Below are 20,968 nucleotides of genomic sequence, written 5' to 3'. Positions count from 1 at the left end.
GGATACGTCCCTGACACCCCGGCATTTCCGAAGAGCACCAGGAGCTAGCAGTAAAGCAGGACAAGACCATGCTTGTTACCACCGCCGGCATAAAGATGACCTGCAAGGAGAGAAAAATCATCCTTAGTTCCTTTCTTGGAGCCCCTGTGATCTGCAAAGGGTTTCTTTGGCTGAATACCCTCCAAAGGGTGTTTCTTGAAAAATCTTGGGTCTTTTCTCCTCTGTTTCAGCTGGGAGGATTCTTTTACCTTCTTTGCAGGTCACTCGAAGGTGTAGTTTTTGGGAGGACCCACCTGCTGACAGGGTCGGAGACCCCAAACACTGCACTAAGGTCGCTACTAAGCATGTTATTATGCTATATATTTATATATATCCTACATAATATCTACTGGGCTGTATTCACAGGAGGTGCATCTCCCAAAGGGCAAACAGGACCATTTCTGCAGCGTGGGGAGGAGGGTGTGCAGCAGCATCGCCCTCCCCCTGTCTGGAAATAGCTTTGGGGGATTTTCAGGTTGTTTTGGTACATATATTTATCCCTGGTTTCTTGTTTTATTCTGTTTTGATAAATCTATTTATTTGGAGATCCAGATCTGTCTGATAAATCTGATTAAAGCGTCTTCTTGATTCATCCTCCTGTGCTGGCTCTCCTTTTCCCGTAGGGTCCGTGTTACGACTCGGGGGGCCTCGTCGGGACCCCCATCCCAGGGGGATCTGATCCCTTTGCACTCACTCAGACAACGTCCTCAGGGTCGAGATGCAGGATTGGGGCATGTAGAGAGCATCCCACGCATGCTTTGCTCATCCTGCCCCATTTGCTTACGGTCCACAGCCAGTTTGGGCCTGAAAATGGAGCCTGGGGCTGGCAGCGGGCACGGGGGTCGGGTGAAGGCTGGGGGCAAACCTGGGCTCTTTTCCTTATGCTCCCAAAAAACAGCAGTTGCTGCCATGTGCTTGGGATGTGGATGGAAACCGGGTCTGTGCACGGCCAAAGGACAGAGAAGGTCAGAGCAGGGCAGCGAGGCTGGGGCAGGGGCTGGAGCACAAGGCTGGGGAGGAGCGGCTGGGGGAGCTGGGGGGGCTCAGCCTGGAGAAGAGGAGGCTGAGGGGAGCCCTCCTCGCTCTCTGCAACGGCCTGAAAGGAGGCTGGAGCCGGGGGGGTCGGTCTCTGCTCCCCAGGAACAAGCGCTGGGACGAGAGGGAACGGCCTCAAGCTGCGCCAGGGCAGGGTTGGGTTGGGTATGGGGAAAAACTTCTTCCCCCAAAGGGCTGTCAGGGCCTGGCCCAGGCTGCCCAGGGCAGGGGCTGAGTCCCCATCCCTGGGGGGATTTAAAAGCCGGGGAGATGTGGGGCTTGGGGCCATGGTTTGGTGGTGGCCTTGGCAAGTGCTGGGTTAATGGTTGGCCTTGATGATCTTCGAGGTCTTTTCTAACCTAAACGATTCTCTGATTCTAAGCCAGAGAGCAAAGCATCCACAGCTCTAGCGGACCTGCAGCAAGGAGCAACCAGGGATAATCATAGCAGCCAGTGGGCATTGACCTGGCAGTGCTCACCGGAGCCGTGTGATGACCCAGGCGACAGGGCTGATCTGGTTAAATTTATCCAGGAAAAAGTTCTTTGGGAAAAAAAAAATCAGGGAAAAACTGTCCCTCATGGCGTGGGGCAAAGGAAGAGGGGCGAAGCCACCCTCTCACCCCACCGCCGTGTGCATGACTGCAGCCATGCCCCAGCGGGGAGGATGCTGCCAGTCCCCAGGCACAGCCTGACCCTCACTCGTCAGCCTAATTAAGTGGCTCTTGCATGCTGTAATTGAGGTAGAGCTGAGGCCCAATTTACGCTCATTTACCAGAAGCGGCAGGTATTTGAAATGAAGCTGCCCGGTTGGGTTCCTAGGGATGGCCTGAGAAAACCAGCACAAACCCTGCACTGCCCGGCCCAGACGCGGTTTCCTACAGGTTACTGAGCCCAGTATAGGTTACGCTGAGCCCATACAGGTTATACTGAGCCCAGACACAGGCAGGAGACCTCCTGGGTGCTGAGTGCCATGTAGACAGAGCTCCTCTACCATCTCCCGGAGGGTGGTGGATGGTGCCAGCTGCTCCACGGCCAGGAGAAACCCTTTGGTGAGCAGTGATGGAGAAACCTGCCTGGGACGAGGTCCCTGCCGTCCCTCACCCAGTAATCTCTACCCAGAGCGTGGTGCATTATATTTCTTCTAAAAGGCGTATTTGAAGTAACCGCAGAGCTGCCTCACCCCTGTCAGTGCTGCCTCGCCCTGGCCCCTGGCTGAGCTTTGCCTGGGGCAGGGAGATTTGGAGGTTAACCGTGATACGCAGGAGGGAGTTTCTTTGGAGAGAGGTTTGATGGAGATGCAAGGTGGAGATGAAGCAGTCCCATCCCAAGGAGCTTCCCACCCAGAGCTGATGCTGCCGCCTGGTCCCTTCCCAGGACACACGGAGGGCTTTGCGCCGGTTGCTGCAGCGGGGCAGATGCTCCGGGATGGATTGGGTGTGCTCTGCTCCTGCTGCCGCCGTTGTCCTTGCACTGAAGTTGGTCCTAGCAAACGGGGTTTGGTGCTGAGCGTACCCACCACGAAAGGAAGATGTGAAAGCCTCCAAAGATGCCATTTGCATGATGTGACTATCTCATCCTTCCGTAGCTTGCTTTACCTCCCAGACCCATTGCACCGCCAGGCCTTGGCTGCCTCCGCGCAGCATCCCATCTTCTCCGGTGTCAGCTTCTCCCCCACCATCAGGTGTTACGCCACCGCCAGCTCTCAGTTGTTGCGAGTCAGGCTTCCTGCTGCCTTTTAGTTATCCCTTTACTGCAGCCCTGCTTTGGGACGCTGTCATAAAAGGCACCCCATAAATTTTATATTGAACAGTAAAACATTTTCACCTTGGCTGCTCTTCCCCCTCACTCGCTGCAGCAACACAGCCCAAAGGGGCGAGCTCCAGTTAGGCAGGAGCCAAGCGCCCTATCTCGGCTGCCAGCTTCTGGCAGAGAAAACCAGGCCGACGTTGATTTTTGCTTGTTTGGTTGGAGGAATAAGCCTGGAGGTGCCTCGCCTTGCACTGGTCCTGGAGCAGCACCGGTGTCTGCTATCCAGGGGACACAGCCACAGGCGGCACGGGACAGCTTGTCTCCACCCAAGGAGACCCAAAAGCCTCCCCCCTGCTCCCTGCGGTGCAGGGTCCCTTACCCCTCTGAAGTGAAAACTGAGCCAACAGGGATATGAGGGGTGGGCTCAGCTCTCCCTTCAGATGGCAGAGCTGCCACCATGGGTTTCTTAGGTGGGTTCCTCACCCTTCCCCATCCATTCATCTCCATCCATCTCTTTATCCATCCGTCTATTTATCCATCCATCCATCCATCCATCCATCCATCCTTTCCCATCCATCCTTCCCTGTCCATTCTTCTCCATCCATCCATCCTTCCCCATCCATCCTTTCCTGTCCATTCTTCTCCATCCATCCATCCATCCATCCATCCTTCCCCATCCATCCTTTCCTGTCCATCCATCCATCCATCCATCCTTTCCCATCCATCCTTCCCTGTCCATTCAAGTCTTATGAGGAGCGGCTGAGGGAGCTGGGGTTGTTTAGTCTGGAGAAGAGGAGGCTGAGGGGAGACCTTATGGCTCTCTACAACTGCCTGAAAGGAGGCTGTAGTGAGGTGGGTGTTGGTCTTTTCTCCCTAGTAACGAGTGATAGGATGAGAAGAAATGGCCTCAAGCTGCACCAGGGCAGGTTTAGATTGGATATTAGGAAAAACTTCTTCACCAAAAGGGTGGTCAAGCATTGGAACAGGCTGCCCAAGGAAGTGGTTGAGTCTCCATCCCTGGAGGTATTTAAAGAACGGATAGACGTGGTGCTCGAGGATGTGGTATAGTGATGGACTTGACAGTGATAGGTTAACGGTTGGACTCGATGATCTTAAGGGTCTTTTCCAACCTTAACGATTCTATGATTCTATGATTCTTCTCCATCCATCCATCCATCCATCCATCCATCCATCCATCCATCCTTTCCCATCCATCCTTCCCTGTCCATTCTTCTCCATCCATCCATCCACCCATCCATCCATCCATCCATCCTTTCCCATCCATCCTTCTCCAGCCATAACCTTTTGGGCCCTCTGGCTTCTCCTTCCCTGCAGTGGTATGGGAGGGAGAAGACATCAGCTTTACCTTGGTGTACCCTGAATGCTGGCCAGCATCAGGGACCTTCATTTCTCCCAGGACTGTACAAAACCATCCCAGACATGCACAGGGGCCACGTGGGCTGGTGACCAACCTCCGCACGGAGCACTGCCTGGTGACGTGTGGCCGAGGAGGGGCAGAGGGACTTGCTGTGGGGCTGGACGGGGCTGCAAGCGGTGGGTAATCTCCTGCAGCCGTGTCAGTGATACGCCAGACCCGTCCGTCCCAGGAGCCTGCCCTAATGACCAAACCTCCCCGTGGGGGACCTCTTAGAGGCTGCTTTCCCCACAGGGGCATCTCTGGGGATTAACCCTTTTAATTGGATCAGCAGCCACAGATCAGAAGCCAACATTCCGCAGTCGGTGGCATCGCCTCCCTCGCCCCGCTCCTCCTCCCTGCGTCCCTTTGCCTCCGCAGGAATCACCCCGTTTCCACCCCGAGCCGTGAAGACGGGGTTGATTTGGGGGCAGAGCTGGCACAGCACCGTGGCACCTTTCATCTCTTGCGACACTGAGTTTGCAGGGCAGGGCTGGGCTTTCTGCAGAGGGTTTGAGGGGGCTGCTCCCAGGGTCCGCAGGGGACGTTCCCCGGGGACATCCCACGTGTCCCCATGGCTGGGGGACCAGCAGGGATGGGGTCCTTCCCGGTGCGTGCAGGGCTGAGGCCACCCTGCCCTGCCATGCATAAAGCGTCCATGAACCCTCACTGGTGATTGCTCCCCTTACCCCCAGGTAGCTCAGCACCTTTGTAGTCTTTCTTTACATCTGGGCCACCTTCCTTACAGCTTCTTAACAGGGTTTGCAGCTCTGTCATTGTCCGGTTGTGCTGGTTGTGAGTCCTTTCTGATCTGTTCAAGGGTTGGGAACAAAACCTTGCAGTCCTGAGTGTGTTTGCACATCTATGAGAAAGAAGAAACCTCAGCTTATGGATGCATGGTTTGGGAAAGATGGAGCTCTCCAAGATCTCCCTGCGTAACCTGGCTGATGTCCCCCTGCTCTGGACAGCCTTCCCCATGTTTCTCTTGAATTAGACAGAGCATGAGAAGGAGTTTCAGCCAGCTCAGACCTTTGCTGATGTGGATAAAACCCATCAGCAGAAAGCCAGCACCCACTGGTGGCACCAAGGAGCAGAATGGATCTTGATGCCATCACATAGCGGTTGCCTGATGTCTTGAGAGCAAAAAAACTCAGAGCAAACACCCAAATGCAGCTTGTATGACACCGAGGGCTTTGGGACATCAAATGTCCTGTCCAGGAGAACCTGGCATGGACCCAGGCACCAGCCCTGGCCCGAGCCAGGAGGAGAGGGGGACACCAGCGCGCCCAGCCCTGCAAGGAGAAGGGGTCTTGCATGAGGGCTGAGGTGGCATCGATGGATTTTGCCACCCTGCCTGCATCTGCCTGGCTTCTGCCAGCACTTTGCATGTGGGTTAAATGCTGCTCATTCTGAGCACCGCAGGGCAGCTCCTCCATTTCACTCGCTGTGGCCTCCTCGGGGTATTTGCAGGTGCATCCACGCAATTGGACTATGGCAGCATCTCTCCCGTCAGAAGGGATTTGGCTCCATGGGGCAACAGCAACACACGGGTGTTTAATGCAGCATCCCCGGCTGGGGCAGTTGTCCCCTCACTCCAGTCCCTTCTCAACCCTCAGGGAGAAGATGTCATGATCTAATTGCATGCTGCCACTGCTTCTGCAGGACCCACATCTCCTGCCACTTCTGCAGGACCCATATCTCCTGCTGCTTCTTCTGCGGCACCCATATCTCCTGCTGCTTCTTCTCTGGGACCCATATCTCCTGCTGCTTCTTCTATGGGACCCATATCTCCTGCTGCTTCTTCTGCGAGACCCAATCTCCTGCTGCTTCTTCTATGGGACCCATATCTCCTGCTGCTTCTTCTATGGGACCCATATCTCCCAGCAGCCCTCCTGCAATCCCTCTCTCCTCTTGCTGTGACCTGTTTTGTGTGCAATAAGTGCATCAGATATCCCATGGCTGGTGCAACCTGTGCTGAGACATCTTTGGTCTCTGCAGAGCACGTTTGGGCACTGGGTCCGGTTTGGGTCCCCAGTACCAGGCAGGCGGTGACAGGCTGGACCCAGCCCAGCTGTAAGACATGCCAAAAAAGCTTTCCCCTTCAGGCTGAGCAAGTGCTGGAACAGGGACCAAGGGAAGGGGGGGTATCTCCATCCTTGGAGAAACCCAGCCCTTGCCTGGACGCAGCCCTGAGCAACCTGATGTAACTTCAAAGCTATCCCTGCTTGGAGCCGGAGGTTGGACCAGGGACCTCCTGGGGTCCCGTCCAACCTGAATTACCCTGTGGCTGTGTGCTCCGGGACGGATGGCAAGTCACCATCAGAAATCTTGGCTCTACCCCTGGGGTCTTAGGGTTTTTTTACGTCAGAGCCATGCTATTTCATGCTCTATTATCAGATTAGTCAAAACACTTCTCTAAACTATATGTCTATATAATTGCCAGCTACACTCACTTCCTTGGCTCCTGCTGTTTTCCATTGCATCGGATTTTCAGTCATGCAAAATACCTACTTTCACCTTAATCTGCGTGAAGCCCCCCTTCCCCGCAGGCAGCTCAGGAGCAAAGGGAAAGCCAGTACCTCTCCGCTACGTCCGCTGGAGCCTCGTTCCCCGCTGGGCAAGACGGGAGAGCCGGGGCTGGTGACGTGCTCTGCTCCCTTTGGGGTGTCACTGCACCCTTAGGGCTCTGCCATGGGGAAATTAAGTCACAGAACAGAAGGTTTTGTTGGGTTTGGTGCTGCCCTGGAAGTCCTGCATGAAGCCCACGGCTTTGGAGATGATTTGAATTTTTGGCTCGCAGTTGAAGCGTCTCCCATTGAATTGGGATGTATGTTCTCATATCACCTTCCCCCAGCCAAAGGGGGGGATTTCTCCCCAAAGGGATGGGATTTCTCCTAAAACAGTGCTTGTAGCTCTCCATAGAGACCCGTGCACTCTGCCGGGCAAGTGTTTCCCCCGCATCCTCTCTCCCCTGCACATCCCTTTCTTTTGCAGCGATGAGAAATGGAGAAACCAGAGGATTGTCCGTGCTGCGCGGCTCACGGGCTGTTCTCGTGCCACCGCGGACCTGTCTCCTCTCCAGACTAAACAGTCCTAATATTTCCTGTCTCTTCTCACACAGAAATGTGTCTGTAATCACTCTTTTCCCCTGTTTCTGCACCTTTTTGGATGCCGGAGCAGCTCAGGATGTACCTAATCTGGCAAGTTGTCTGAGCTGCTGGGGAAACGAGATCGCATTTCCCTGCCTCCAGCTTTGTCGAAGCTTGACACCCCCAAAACTGTGAAACAAAAAAATCCCCGCAGAGGAAAGCTTTGTCAGTGAGTCAGGACTGTCTGGACACTGGAAAAAGCCCCCGGCTGCCTGGAAAACGGGTGCTGAGAAAGGGGTGATGAGAAAAACAGGGAAATCCTCGGAGACTGCGGCTGGCAGGGCGGGAGCCAAAGGAGGGATGGGAGGTGGAGGAAACATGACCGGCGCGGCACGACCGCGGCTCTTTCCTCCGGCACGACGCTTGGCCTCTCTGCCCTGTACGTGTTACGTGACCGTCCCCAAACGTGGGGTTTCCAAAGGGATGGACCGATGGTATGACGGAGCTGGAGGAGCATCCCACAGTGCTCGTGGTCCTCCTGCCCCGTGGGATGCAGGAGAGCCGCCCACGGCTGCCCTTGCTGGTGCACCAGGGTGATGTTTCTTGCTCTCCTATTTTTTGCCCATGGGAGCACGCAGCCCCCGGCGGAGATCCCTGTTTGTACGGGCTGGATAAATCCAAAGGAAACTGCTTACGAGCCCTTCTCACCAGCATTGCCAAAAGACCATGATTCAGTGCTTTTTTTTGGGTAGAAATTAATTAGTTCAGGCCCATCACAATTATCTAACTCAATGAGCCCAACAATAACCCACTGTTTAAAGGTTGTTCATGGCCATTTAGCACCATCTGGGTCGTCTGATCAGGGGCTTTGAAAACAGTTGAAAATGAAGTAAGAGGGATTACTTGGCCCGGACACCCTTTTTTGCCTCCCAGCTGCACAGACAATGAAAATAATCCTGATGGACCCATTAGACACAGGGAGAAGGACTTGCAAACATCACCCCGTATCTCACTGTGCCCCTCTGAGCTGCGGGTCAGTGTCCCCAAATGGGAAGGTGGTGGCCTTGGAGGGGACAGGGCGGAAGACCTTGGCCACATGTCCAAGTAGCAAAAAGCTCTGCCCTGGACAATGCTCCTCTTCGAGCTTTGGGGGTTGAGTTTGAGCGGGTGAAGCTTGAGCGATCCCCATGGAAAGGCTGGGGTTTGCAGAGGTCTCTGCTGGTGCTCAGAAGGACTTGGACCACTTTGGAGACTGGGCAGTTTCTTGTGCGTGCTGGGAGATGGATTGGAGGGTTGCCAAGTTGGGCTTCCCCCAAGTTGGGTAGGCAGCAGGGAGCACCGTTGATTTTTTAAGGGCGAGTGGTTGCTCGTCGTGTCCAAACCTGCACCGAGAGGGGCTTGGAGCCTACTGGAAATTCAGGCCAGAGTCATGTATAGTCCATCTCCAGGTGGCCACCTGAGAAGTGAGTCTCCCCATGTCATGTAAGTTAGGAGATGCCACATCTGGTAGCCCACGTGCACCCTGCCTGGCCTTCCCAGCAGCCAACACCCAGGTCCCATGGTCTCTCCAGTAGCTGGCTTGGACCTCCCAGTCCACCAGTTCCAACTCGCAGCCCCCCAGTCTCTCCAGTAGCCGTCCCAGACTGACGGCTTCTTCAACACCCGGCTGTGACCTGTGCTCTGTGTTGCTGGCACCCAGACCACCAAACACACGTGCACACACAGGAGAGAGCCCCTCAACCAGGAGAACAGCTAGAAATGGAGTTCAATGAGGAAATGGAGTCTAATTAATGAGACAAACTGTGCTGCCTGAGGACAAGCGCAGTGACCATCCGCCTGCTTAGACAGAACCAGCCCATTTATCCCCTTATCCCTCTATTTTCATATGCTTGTTCCTCCCCAGACCACCTTCATCCCTCCCTTTGCCCGCTGCTGGTCCGTCCCCTCAACATTGTCTTCTACAGTCCCCAAATGCTCTTCCCTTGGGGTCCCAGCACATTCCCCCATCTTCATGCCTGGGCATGCATCCCCGGGGCGCATCAGTCCCTTCCTGCATCGTGGGAGGAGCAGTGGTGGCACCATGGGCTTCTGTGTCCCCATCATCACCACCACCTCGTACCAGCCACGTGAAACATGCTGTCCCCCATCTCCTCGAGGCTGGGGCAGCGGGGGGGGGGGGGGTTCTGGGTGTGAATGGGGTCTTGGATAGGAACAACACATGGATTTATAGCCCTGTTTTTGCTGCAATCACTGCTGTGCAACCCTCTCACCATGCCCACAGGAGCTGGGTGTCCGGCCATGCCTGGTGGAGGCTATGCTAAGCATGGACACCACCACATCTTCTGCAGAGAGGACACACAGCTTTCTACACCCTGACAAAGCCACGGGAGCAGTGATGTGGGGCATATCTTCCTTCATGGGGCACTGTTGTAGCCACCACAACTTGCACCAGGAGCTTTGCCAGCTGGATGCGTTGGCCTCCTCTTGTCAATGGGGCAATCGCTTGCGTGACCAGACGGCAGCATGGCTCGTGCTCAGATCTGATCAGACACCCATACCTCTGCTCGGGATTGACTGGACAGCCCTGAAATGTGCCTGTGTGACAGATTTTTGGTCTGGAGCCTGGATGGGTGGATTTTGGGTGGTCAGAGGAAGACAACTAACCTTCTCTGCCCTGGGAAGGTGCAGGTCCCAGACAGGCTGGAATGGGCACCATGCAGGTCCCATGGGCTGGAATGGGCACCGTGGCTTCTTGTGATGGCCAAGGACGTAGATATGAGTTCAAAAGAGGACAGAGACAAAGGGATGGAGGGGTCTGCTGTGAAATGTGGCCATCCAGTGGCACGAGCTCTGCCTTTGCAGCAGCATTTCTCCCTGCAGGTCACTGGGGGAAGCCCATTGCGTGGGCATGCTTTTTGGCTGGATGACCCCACTTGGGGTGTCCCAGGCCACCCAGCAAGGCAGGGGACCCACACCTCGAGGGTCTTCCCAGGTCCTGAGCAGCAGGGCGAATGCTGCAGTGTGCGTTGGACATTAATTTGTGGCACGGCTGTCCCAATGGCTTCCTTCCCCCATAGCACCGCATCTCACCAGCCTCACCCAGCAGCCCTGGGAGGACCTTGTTCTCCTCTGCAGGGGCATGAACCATGTTGTTCCCAACTCCTTGTCCCTCGTGGAGCTGCCCTGCAGCGCAAGAGAGCTCTTCGCCTGTGGGATGGAAAAAATTGTCTTTTAAGAGAGCGGCCATGCTAAGGCCACATGTGTGAGTGATCCATGTCGGTGGGAGTCCTGCTCGCCCCAGGAGGGGGTGCTTCCATCTGCAAAATGGCGGCTGTGGTCCCTGTTTGCAACAGACGATGAGATGCTTTGTGGTGTTCGTGCTCAGCAATGGCTGTCCCGAGCACGGCTAGGGCCTGGAGCGGGCTGTGCTCTTGGCGTGGGGCTCCCACCAAGCAGCACGATGGCTGCTGAGGACTGGGTGGGAAACGTTTTTCGTCACTTGGTCCTGTTGCTGCTATCCCATGCATCTTTCGCCCACATTTTAGGAAGGATCTGGTCCAGTTTCCCTCTAGGACTTTGTCCTGCTTGGAGAAAGCTGGACAAGTCACCGTGGGCTTGCATGCTGGCTCCTGCCAGGTGGGAACCCATCGCCTGTTCCCAGCCCCAACCACAAGCCCAGCTTTCATCCCAGAGGAGGAAGGTCCTGAGAGCCCACTCCCACGGTTGGGACCTCTTTCTTGCTTGTCTCCACATCTCTCCCAGGCTGGTTGCACAGCCACCGGCTGCTGGAGACCCAGGGTGGTTATTCCCCCAGTGATGGCTGTGGTGAGACGGGTGGGGGATGCAGGAAGGACTAAACTCCAGGACAACCTCAGCAATGAGTCCTCCAACCTCCAGGTGTTTGTGCAAAGGGAACCACAAGATATTAAACCCCCAGGTCCAGAGTGGGATGGACAGGCAGGTCTCCAAGAAACCTGTCTAGATGGGAAATGTAGGCAAGTGTCCCCCACAGCCAACACCTACCATGTCAGTGTCCATCCAAACAAGCCAAATTTAGGTCTTTTTTTTCTTCTTGCCTGTCTCTATGGCTGGTTTTTGCTCGGTGCCGAGTGCTCCAGGCTGCAGTTTGCACAGGAAAACCTCGTAAAGCAGAGTTTTGCGACCGGTGACAGCAGTTTGCAAGCGGGGTTTGGCAGGGGGCTGCCGAGGGACCCGCTGAGGTTCCTCCAAGCCCCGTCAGGCTTCCGGCTCCCGTTCCGCGGCAGGAGGATCGGCACTAAATCATGAACGGAAACATTGATCCCCTTCCAGGCTGCTTTTAGCACGTCCCGAGAAGTTACACAGACACCACGCAGGCTCCTTCTCCTCGGCGGAGCGAGGGAATCTGGAGTCTCCTGACATAGCAGTCCAGACGTGACCTAGAGGAGAACTGCACGATGTCCTTCCCCCAGTGACCTTCCTTGGAAGTCAGGAAGACCCAGTTACACAACGGGCGAAGGCTTTCAATACGTGATGATAGCTGCATCGATACGTGATGTGGCTATTAGCAATTGCTACCTGGGCCAAGAGGTTTCCAGCGGAGAACTGCAAACTGCTTTGCTGGCTTCCCGAGATGGATTGTTGGCATTTGAAGCTGAATCTGAATCACCAAAACCAACAAAAAAGGTCAGTTAGAGGTGGATATAATTTGGCCCTTCATCTAAACGACCATCAGCCTGTGAAAGATACTCAAAATAACTAGAACAAACTCTCCAGACAGTGCTGATCTGCTGATAAGTAAGAGATCGTGTGACTGGCGTTGGCTTTCCTGCTCAGCCTCACCAACCACCGGCCCAAGATGACCAGATCCCCAAAAGCATTTGGGGGCCTTTTGCCCTTGAACCTGCCCTGCAGATCTGAGCGGCTCCAGTTAAAATTGGGGCACGCTGGAATCGGAGGGAATTTTGTCCTTCACATTGGCATGGCCAGGGTTTAACCCTACGCATCCAAGAAGATTTTGAGGGAGGTTTTGCCTTTGAAATGGCAATTTAACCCTTTCTAGCTGGTCATTGCCTTGGAGGAATCATTCTCCCATGACCCAAAACGTGTTTTTACCTCTCTTCCTCAGCTAGGCAGCGTGTGCACTGGTTGGGATGGGGATGTCTGGGTTGAACTGGGTGCTGGCTGGCTTCCAAGGGACTTGGTGCCCCTCAGGGTCATGTTGCAGGTCCTAGGAGGAGACAGATGATGGGCTGCACATGGAGAAGTGGTGGGAGCTGGGACGTGCAGCCATAGCTCGGTTGTAGCTCATTGCTCTTTCTTTTGGCGAGACCAACAGTAGAGTAGCCCGATCTCTGCGTGGGGCTCCAAAACGAGACTTGGGTGATGCTCTCACCAGCACGGGGGTCCCTGTTCCCGGTGGGGATGGGCCCGTCCCCCTGCTGCGAGGTTTTGCACCCCCGGGGAGCAGCCGTGCTCCCCACACCTGGTCTAGGGAAGAGGGATAACGTCATCCACAGCTCCTTGGCACAAAAGCAGCTGCAAAATACCAGCCAGCAGGCCAGAAGAGAGGCCAGCTGGGGGAAAACTTATGGGTGAGCCCAGCGCCAAGTCTCCCAGCCGGGAATTGGTGGGGAGGGCTCAGGCTCTGCTTTTCACAGAGCCTGTGGTTTTATTCCCTTTACACCAAGGTAAGGGGAGGGAGGAGGCCTCTCTTAAAACCAAAAAAACCCTGGGATTTGGTTCTTCAAACGTCTTGTTTCGGGATGGTGCAGTGGGGTACGGCAGCGGGAGATTTTTGGGAAATACCATCCCGGTGTCCCCGCGGGAAGGACTCAGCAGGTCCCTGAGTGCCCTGTGCATGTTCCTCTCCCATGCCATCCTCTCCTCCCTTCTATAATCTGCCTTTTTTATACATCCTACAGCTTTTTCAGAGGACCAACACAGTGTTGTGATGGTTCATGAAGCTCTCCAAGCTTTGACGTGGGCACCAGCCCTTGCTTTGATGCCGGCAGGGCAGAGCCTGCTCCCCTTTCCAGCCCGTGGGCCCTGCTGGGAGAGGGGGGATCCTGGGGAGAAGATGCTGCTTTTCGGGGTTTTTTTTTTGCCCCTGCAGTGAGTTTCGAAGTCGCCAAGCAGCAGCCGTGGCACTGCTTAACCCGCTGGAGGGGAGCATGCAGACAACCCCCCCAGGGCCAGGCTTGTCTCCCCAAATTGAGGAAAACCGCCAGAAACAGGGTGAGTGGGAGATGACCCTTCCTTGGGGAGCCCCCTGCTTCCTGACAGGAGCTGGGTCGGGGCGTGGAGGTGGATGTCGCATCCAAAACCATCGTGCTCAATAGCCACCGGCAGCTCCATGTGCTCCCCTGGTCCCTACTCGAACCCACCCATAATTTTGGCCTCCACAAGGTCTTGCAGAGGGTCTGAATTCACTGCTGCAGACCTGCAGGGACGCCTCTGGCCCCTGATTACTCCTGATTTGCACCCGAGTGGGTGAGACCCCCAGCCTCCCCTGGGGTGGGAGCACTTGGAGATTGGGGGGGTGGTTTACAGTGGTTCTGAGTTTCCATCTCAAGAAGCATTTAGAGGCTTTCTCCAGATGTCATGGAGGCATCAGGATGTCCAGCTGGCCCAAGAGAGCAAAATGCTGCTCCCCACCCCGCAGGAACAGCATTTTCTCTCCGGCACTCGGCTCTGACCTAGGATCCGGCTGGCCATGGCATGGCAAAGCCTTTTTTCCAGGGTTAGAACAGCTTTATCTGCCCAGCCGGCAATGCTGGTGTGGGATGGACTCAGGTGGACCATCCCCGGACCGTGGTGGGCAGCATGGCAGAGCCAGTGGGAGCAGGGACATCCCCTCCCTCAGGGGTGGCTGGGATTTGTGTGCCCCCCAAATGCAGACATTGACACCCCTTTTCTGCCCCATCCCTGGGCAGGGCAGAGGGTTTGCATATGGGGCCGAAGCACCAAAGATCCTAGTCCTGCCACCACTGCTTTATCCCAGCTGGAGAACGTCACCTCCAGGCAAAGGGGGAGAAGGGGATGGGGGCAACCAGCATGGATCAGGACCAGCCTGACCTCCAGCTGCGTGCCGGGGATGGGATTCACTGGGGTTTTAGCAACGCTTTTGATATCATCTCCTTTAGCATCCTCATGGCCAAAACCGGGGCGACAGAGATACTCCTACAGCAGGTATCCCTGGGACATAAGGACGGGAGCGGGTGAGGATGGCTGAAGGTGATGTTGGGCTCCTTCGTGACCCATCTGCTGGCTCAGCCGGGTCCCAGCCCACCCAAATTTACTCCTAACGTCCTTTCAGAAGCACAGCCCTGTGCTCAGCACTGGTGGATGTGGGGAGTGCAGGTAAAGGGCTGGGGAGACGCGGTCCCTCGGGCTTGAGCGTGGCCATGTAGGATGGGAGGAATGCCAGAAATCCATCATTAGAAGAGTAATCTTATTATTTGAACGTTATTATTTAAAATATACAGTGGGGATGGCCACCTTAGCAGAAGACATCGTGGTGGTGGGTGAGCAGCACCTGGAGCAGGAGCAGCAATGGAGGAGGAGGAGAAGGATGCTGAGGTGAGGAGGAGTAGATGCAGGAGGAGGAGGAAGGTCAGGTCTGCTCTTGGATGAACAAGTCTGAAGTCTTCAGGACCCCAAATTTAGCAGGCAGGGCGACCCCAAATTTAGCAGGACATGGGTGAGCAGGTGCCGTGGTGGTTATGTGATGGTGCGCCGTGCCGGGGGATGTCAGCGAGTGTCACTGGGGGCTGTGTGCTGGGTGCAGCCCCCAAACCCATGGAAACAACTCCCCAAAACCTGCAAACAGCCTCCTGGCTCCCGCAACACAGAGGGGAGGTGGAGAAGATTTAATTCCCTGGGAGTGGGATGCTGTGTCCTGATCCTCCCAGCTCCATCACACCCCGGTGTCCCGCAGCATCGTGTTTCGACCCCGACCCTGGGGAGGGCGAGGCTGGGGCCGTGGAGCGGTTGTTTCGCTGCTGGAGTTACGATAACATCCCTGTGAGTTAATTCCTGGCATCCCGCGCCTTGGCACGGGGCAGGCACCGCGTGGCACCGAGCCGGACCCTCTGCGATGCCGTGTCCGCGGCGAGGGACGAGGAGGGAGCCGTGCTGGCAGCGGCCATGCCGGGCACCCTGTCCGGGGACTGTGTCCCCTCCCTGGGGGTGGCTTGGCCCGGGGTGGCCTGGGGATGGTGGAGCGGCCATTGGGGACCGTGGCTGGGATGCAGGGGGATGAGAGAGGGCATAGGGATGAAATTGTGGATTTGGGGACCGGGTCTCCCCGTTAACGCCCCTGTCTGCCTCCCTGCGTGGCTCTGCCTGCATCCCTGCCCATGCTTGGGTGTTTCAAGGGCCGTGGATGGGCCTTGGTGTGGGGATGGGGCTCAGCCCCAGGGACACGCTCGTGGCCATCCCGTGCACCGCAGGGGACCTGGGAAGAGCAGGGATGTCCCTGGGGTGTCTGGGACCTTGCAGACGGTCCTTGTGCCCCCTCCGCGGACACAGGTCTCCAAACCGGGGGGACCAGTCCCCACGAGCATCCCTGTCCCTGGGGATGACACGATGGTCCACCAGCAGCTGCCGCTGAGCTCTGCCTTCCCTGGCCCCGAGCATCCCCTCTGGGTGCGGGACAGGGTGACACCCTTGTGCCAGCCCCCCAAAACCAGCCCTGGCCATGGGGCCGACGGGTCCCCCACACCAGGGTCCTCCCTGGCAGCCTGCACCCCCTCTCGCAGCAGGGCCGGTAGCTGGGAACCTGCGCCGGGACCAGAAGCCCGTTTCATACAGCCGGGGAATATAATAAAATTAAAGCTCATTAAGCACTTAGAGAAGGGTTTGCATTGAGGGGGTGCGGGCGGGGGGCCGGGGGGGCCGTGCATCTCAATACTGGGCTATTTAGAAGGGAGAATTTAATAACAGGGGGGTTGGTTTTTATGGCAATAGATTTATTCCACCTGGGCTAAGAAATACATTCCACATCTGCCGAGCCGTGTAACCAGACTCTAATTAAAATCGTATGCCAAGCGAGGGCCCGGCTGTAAAACACAAAGCTGGCTTTTAGAGCGGCTGGGAACCGCGGCTCGCGCCGAGCCCCGGGCCCGGGGCCAGGCGGCCGCGGGGCGGCGGAGGCAGGCGGCGGTGGCCGGCAGGACGGGCACGGGGCTGGCGCGGCGGCTTCTCGGCAGCTCGCTTTCCCCACGGCGGGGCAGGAGGGGTGCGTGGAGGTGGAGGGCGGTGGCCGCGTGTGTGCAGGGACCCTGGGACAAGGTGACGTCTGTGTGCGTGTAGTGACCTCGGGGACAAGGTGACGTCCATGTGTGTGCAGGGACCTTGGGACAAGGTGGTGTCCATGTGTAGGTAGTGACCATGGGGACAAGGTGACATCTGTGTGTATGCAGGGACCCTCAGACAAGGTGGTGTCCAGGTGTGTGCAGGGACCCTGGGACAAGGTGACATCTGTGGGCATGTAGTGACCATGGGGACAAGGTGACACCTATGTGTACGCAGACACTGTGGGACAAGGTGACGTCCATGTGTGTGCAGGGCCTTGGGGACAAGGTGACGTCCGTGTGTGCCCAGGGACCCTGGGACAAGGTGGTGTCCACGTAGATGGAGTGACCACGGGGACAAGGCGATGTCCGTGTGTCTGCAGGGATCCTGGGAGAAGGTGACGTGCACAGTGCTCATGGGGACAGGTTGACATCGTGTGCATGGTGACAGTGACACCCGTGCGTACGTGGTGACTGTGGGACGGGGCACTGTCCATGTGTGCGTAGTGGCCACAGAGACGGGGTGTTGTCCACGCCTAAGTAGTGACACGGGGACAGGGCGATGTCCGCCTGTATGCAGTGACCACGGGGACAGGGTGACATCTACGCATACATGGTGATGGTGCAGACGGGGTGACATCCGTGCATCCATAGTGACCGTGGGATGGGGTGATGTCCACGCACTTGTGACATGGGAACAGGGTGATGGCCATGGGCACGTTGTGACCCAGGGGACAAGGTGACGACTGTGTGTGCGCAGCGATGGTGACGCTCATCCGCGGGATGGGTGATGTCCATGCACAAGCAGTGTGACATCCCCATGTGTAGCAACAGCAGGGATGGCGTGACATCCCTGTGTGACTGCGGTGACAACAGGGAGAGGGTGACATCCACGCATCCATAGCGCCCACGAGGACAGGGTGACATTTATGCACATAGCGCCATGGGGACGGGGTGACAGCCGTGAAGCTGTAGTGACCCGTGGGACAAGGTGATGCCCACGCACAAGCAGTGCCATGGGGTCGGGGTGACATCCACATCCATGAAGCCATGGACGGGGTGACATCCCTGTCCCCGCAGCGGCCGGCGCGGCCGGTTGCCGGGGCTGAAAGGCTGCCCTGTGCGCCCCGGCGCGGGACACCCGCGCTGTAATTTTACGGTCCCGCGAAGTCAAGGCTAATATTTACCGAACAAACAGCGGTTCTGTCTCGGGTTTAATAGACCGGTCCTCCAGACAGCGGCGAAAAGCGCCAGTTCTGATGGAGAAACTAATGAGCCCTTCGAAATAGTTTGTACGGGAGTAGGGAAGAAGAAAAAAAAAACAACCCCAATGCACTTGATGCCAAGGAAAATACACTTACCTAGTAAAGCATGAGTAATAAGTGGCACTTTTTACAGTGTGAAGATATAACTTTTCATGAAAATACCAAATAAGGCTCCGTGCAAAAGGTGGCCGGCCTTTCTATTGAGGTTTTTTCCTTCTTTTTTTCCTTTCTTTTCCTTCGCGAGACGCGCGTGTGCTTTCCCCAGCACCCGCTTTGCAGGAGCCTGTTTACGGGGCCGGGCTCCCGCCACCCCCGGCGCAGCCGGGCCCGGGTTCCTTCGCCGTAAGATGAAATGAGAAGGGAATGGAAAAACAGGAGCTGCTGTTCTGCGAGACTTTCTATTTTTAAAAGGTTAAAAATATCTATTTTCAGCCACCAGCCCAGGAAGCGCTGGGGTGAAGCGACGCGGCGGGACGCGAGGTGTAAACAAGCGCTGGGACGTGCCGGGCGGCGCGGGAGCCGCGGCTCCGAGGATGCTGCTGGGGACGGGGACGTCGTGGGCCACCGCGGGCCGCGGCCGCAAGGAGATGAAGGGTCACGTAAAAGGGCTGCGGGGCTTAGCACCAGTGGGGATGCTCAGCACCAAGGGAGGATGCTCAGCACCAAGGCCGGGTGATGCTCAGCCCTGGTGAAGGGTGTTCAGCAGCCAGAGGGATGCTCTGCACCCAAGGGGGTGCTCAGCCCGCATGGAGGATGCTCAACATAGAGGGAGGATGCTCAGCACCAAGGGAAGGTACTCAGCACCGAGGGAGGATGCTGAGCATCGAGGCTGGGTGATGCTCAGCCCTGAGGAAGGGTGCTCAGCACCCAGGGGGATGCTCTGCACCCAAGGGGTTGCTCACCCCCCATGGAGGATGCTCAGCATCAAGAAAGGGTGCTCAGCATCAAGAAAGGGTGCTCAGCACCAAGGGAAGGTACGCAGCATCGAGGGAGATACTCAGCACCAAGGCTAGGTGATGCTCAGCCCTGAGGAAGGGTGCTCAGCACCCAGGGGGATGCTCTGCACCCAAGGGGTTGCTCAGCCCCCATGGAGGATGCTCAGCATCAAGAGAGGGTGCTCCACCCTGAGGAAGGGTGCTCAGCACCCAAGGGGGTGCTCAGCCCCCATGAAGGATGCTCAGCATCAAGAGAGGGTGCTCCGCCCTGAGGAAGGGTGCTCAGCCCTGAGGGCCCCCAGGTGCTGAGTACTGACTTTGGGGGATGCTCAGCACCCGGGCAGGAGGGTTTGTCTCCCCTCGCATCGTGGTCCCGGTGCCCTCAGGGCTCAGGGAGTGGGATGGGATGCGTGGCTATTGCACGCGGTGCCCACCCCAGGAGTGGGATGTGGTACCCACCTTGGGAGGAGGGTGCGGAAAACCCATCTCCAAAATCCCACTGATGCTTTTTCTCCTTGCCCGTTGCAGCTTTGCTCCCCTCTCTACCACCCTGAAGGTCCTGGTGATGCTCTCTGGGCTGGCTCTGCTGGTGGCTGTGCCCTCCTACTCAGCCCTCGGCCCCGTCTGGGCACCATTTGCTGGTTTTCTGTTGCGGACATCCAACGTGCCCCACTGCAGCCCAACAGAGCGGCCGCTTCAGCAGCCACCCCGCAGCGAAGAGCCCCACCTCCGAGAACGCCACGGAGGGGCTTAAATATTGTTGCTGTGATTTTGCACAGCTGCCGGTTTAATTTCCAAACTTCTGGATGCTGGATGGGACCCCTCGAGGGCTCCGGACGGAGCAAGGCCAGCTTTGATGTGAGATCCAGCTCCAAAATGAGAGCGGAGGCTGAGGGTTCCCGCCGGTGAGTTGCACTGGTGTGCTGCTGGTTTCCAAACTGGGAGCTTCTGGGGTGCTCCAGGCAGCTTCCAGGCACCAAACCCCTCCTCCAAGCCCTGCAGAAGATGAGGTTTAAGAGGGGAAACCTCTTAAAAAAAAAAAATCAAATCATGAATTAAGACGTGCGATCTGTGCACAATTCCTAGTAGGACACGGGTTGGAAACATCAAATAATGGCACCAGCAACCCTGGAAGTTCTGCTGAAACTCGGCACCTCTGGTGCCAGGGGACACAAACACGGGCAGAATCACCCACAACCTTCCTTAAAATAGTCAGAGGTGGGGACGGGTGGTGAACTGGAGCTCATCAGAGGCCAACGTGGCCCATCTTGGTCCAGGGACAGCACTGACCGCTCTTCCCTGCCCTGGGGTAACGCTTCGAGCCGATACAAGGGTTGAGAGTCCCCTGTGGAGGGATTTCCAAAACTTACTTGGACTTCAGCCCCACGGCCCTGCATTTCACCCTGTCCTCCAACCCCGTCCCTGCCCACCGGCCAAGCGGGATCACCAGAACCATCTCCGTCTTCTCGAAGGAAGCCACCAAAATACCCGAAACAGTGTTTGTACAAGCAAGTTGTAATGCTGAGTTTATCTCAGGCGCCTGCCTTGACCCTTGCAGAGCTGTCGGATCGTCAACGGGCAGCTCTCGGTGCTGGGAAGGATGTTTAAGGTCTTTGAAGCATCGTGAGTCCTAAGGGGCTGGAAATGATGGTTCCTTGAGTGCTCTCCGAGCTCCCTGTGCCTCCAGTGCTTTCTTCCAAGGATCAAAGGAGCCGTTGGCGGCCGATTCAGCAGCGGTTTCCTCGGGATGGGGATGCCGGCACAGCAACCCCTGCCACTGGCTACGGCCACGAGCGGCTTTGCCGCTGGCTCCGACAGAGGATGGGTGAAACCCCCGCGCCAGCGGGGAGGGACCCATTTCAGGAGAGCAGAGCAGAAAAGACACAGGGTCTGGTCTACCCAGTGCCACGTGCTAAACCCTTTTCCCTTCAGCTCTACGTGTCTCGGGGAAAAGAACCCAAAGCGAGATAAAGCCTGCAGCATCGCACCGTGTGGGGCTGGTTTTAATCACCGATTTTAATGCTTTTGAAATCTTTCCTCAGCTGAAGCGGCCACTGCATAGGGCAGCACTTGGGAGGGACAGATCATGGAATTGCTTAGGTTGGAAAAGACCCTTAAGACCATCGAGTCCAACCGTTAACCCAGCGCTGCCAAGGCCACCACTAAA

The sequence above is a fragment of the Platalea leucorodia genome (assembly GCF_965183815.1).
Source record: "Platalea leucorodia genome assembly, chromosome: 2".
NCBI classification, from domain to species: Eukaryota; Metazoa; Chordata; class Aves; order Pelecaniformes; family Threskiornithidae; genus Platalea; species Platalea leucorodia.
This window is presented reverse-complemented; position numbering follows the sequence as displayed.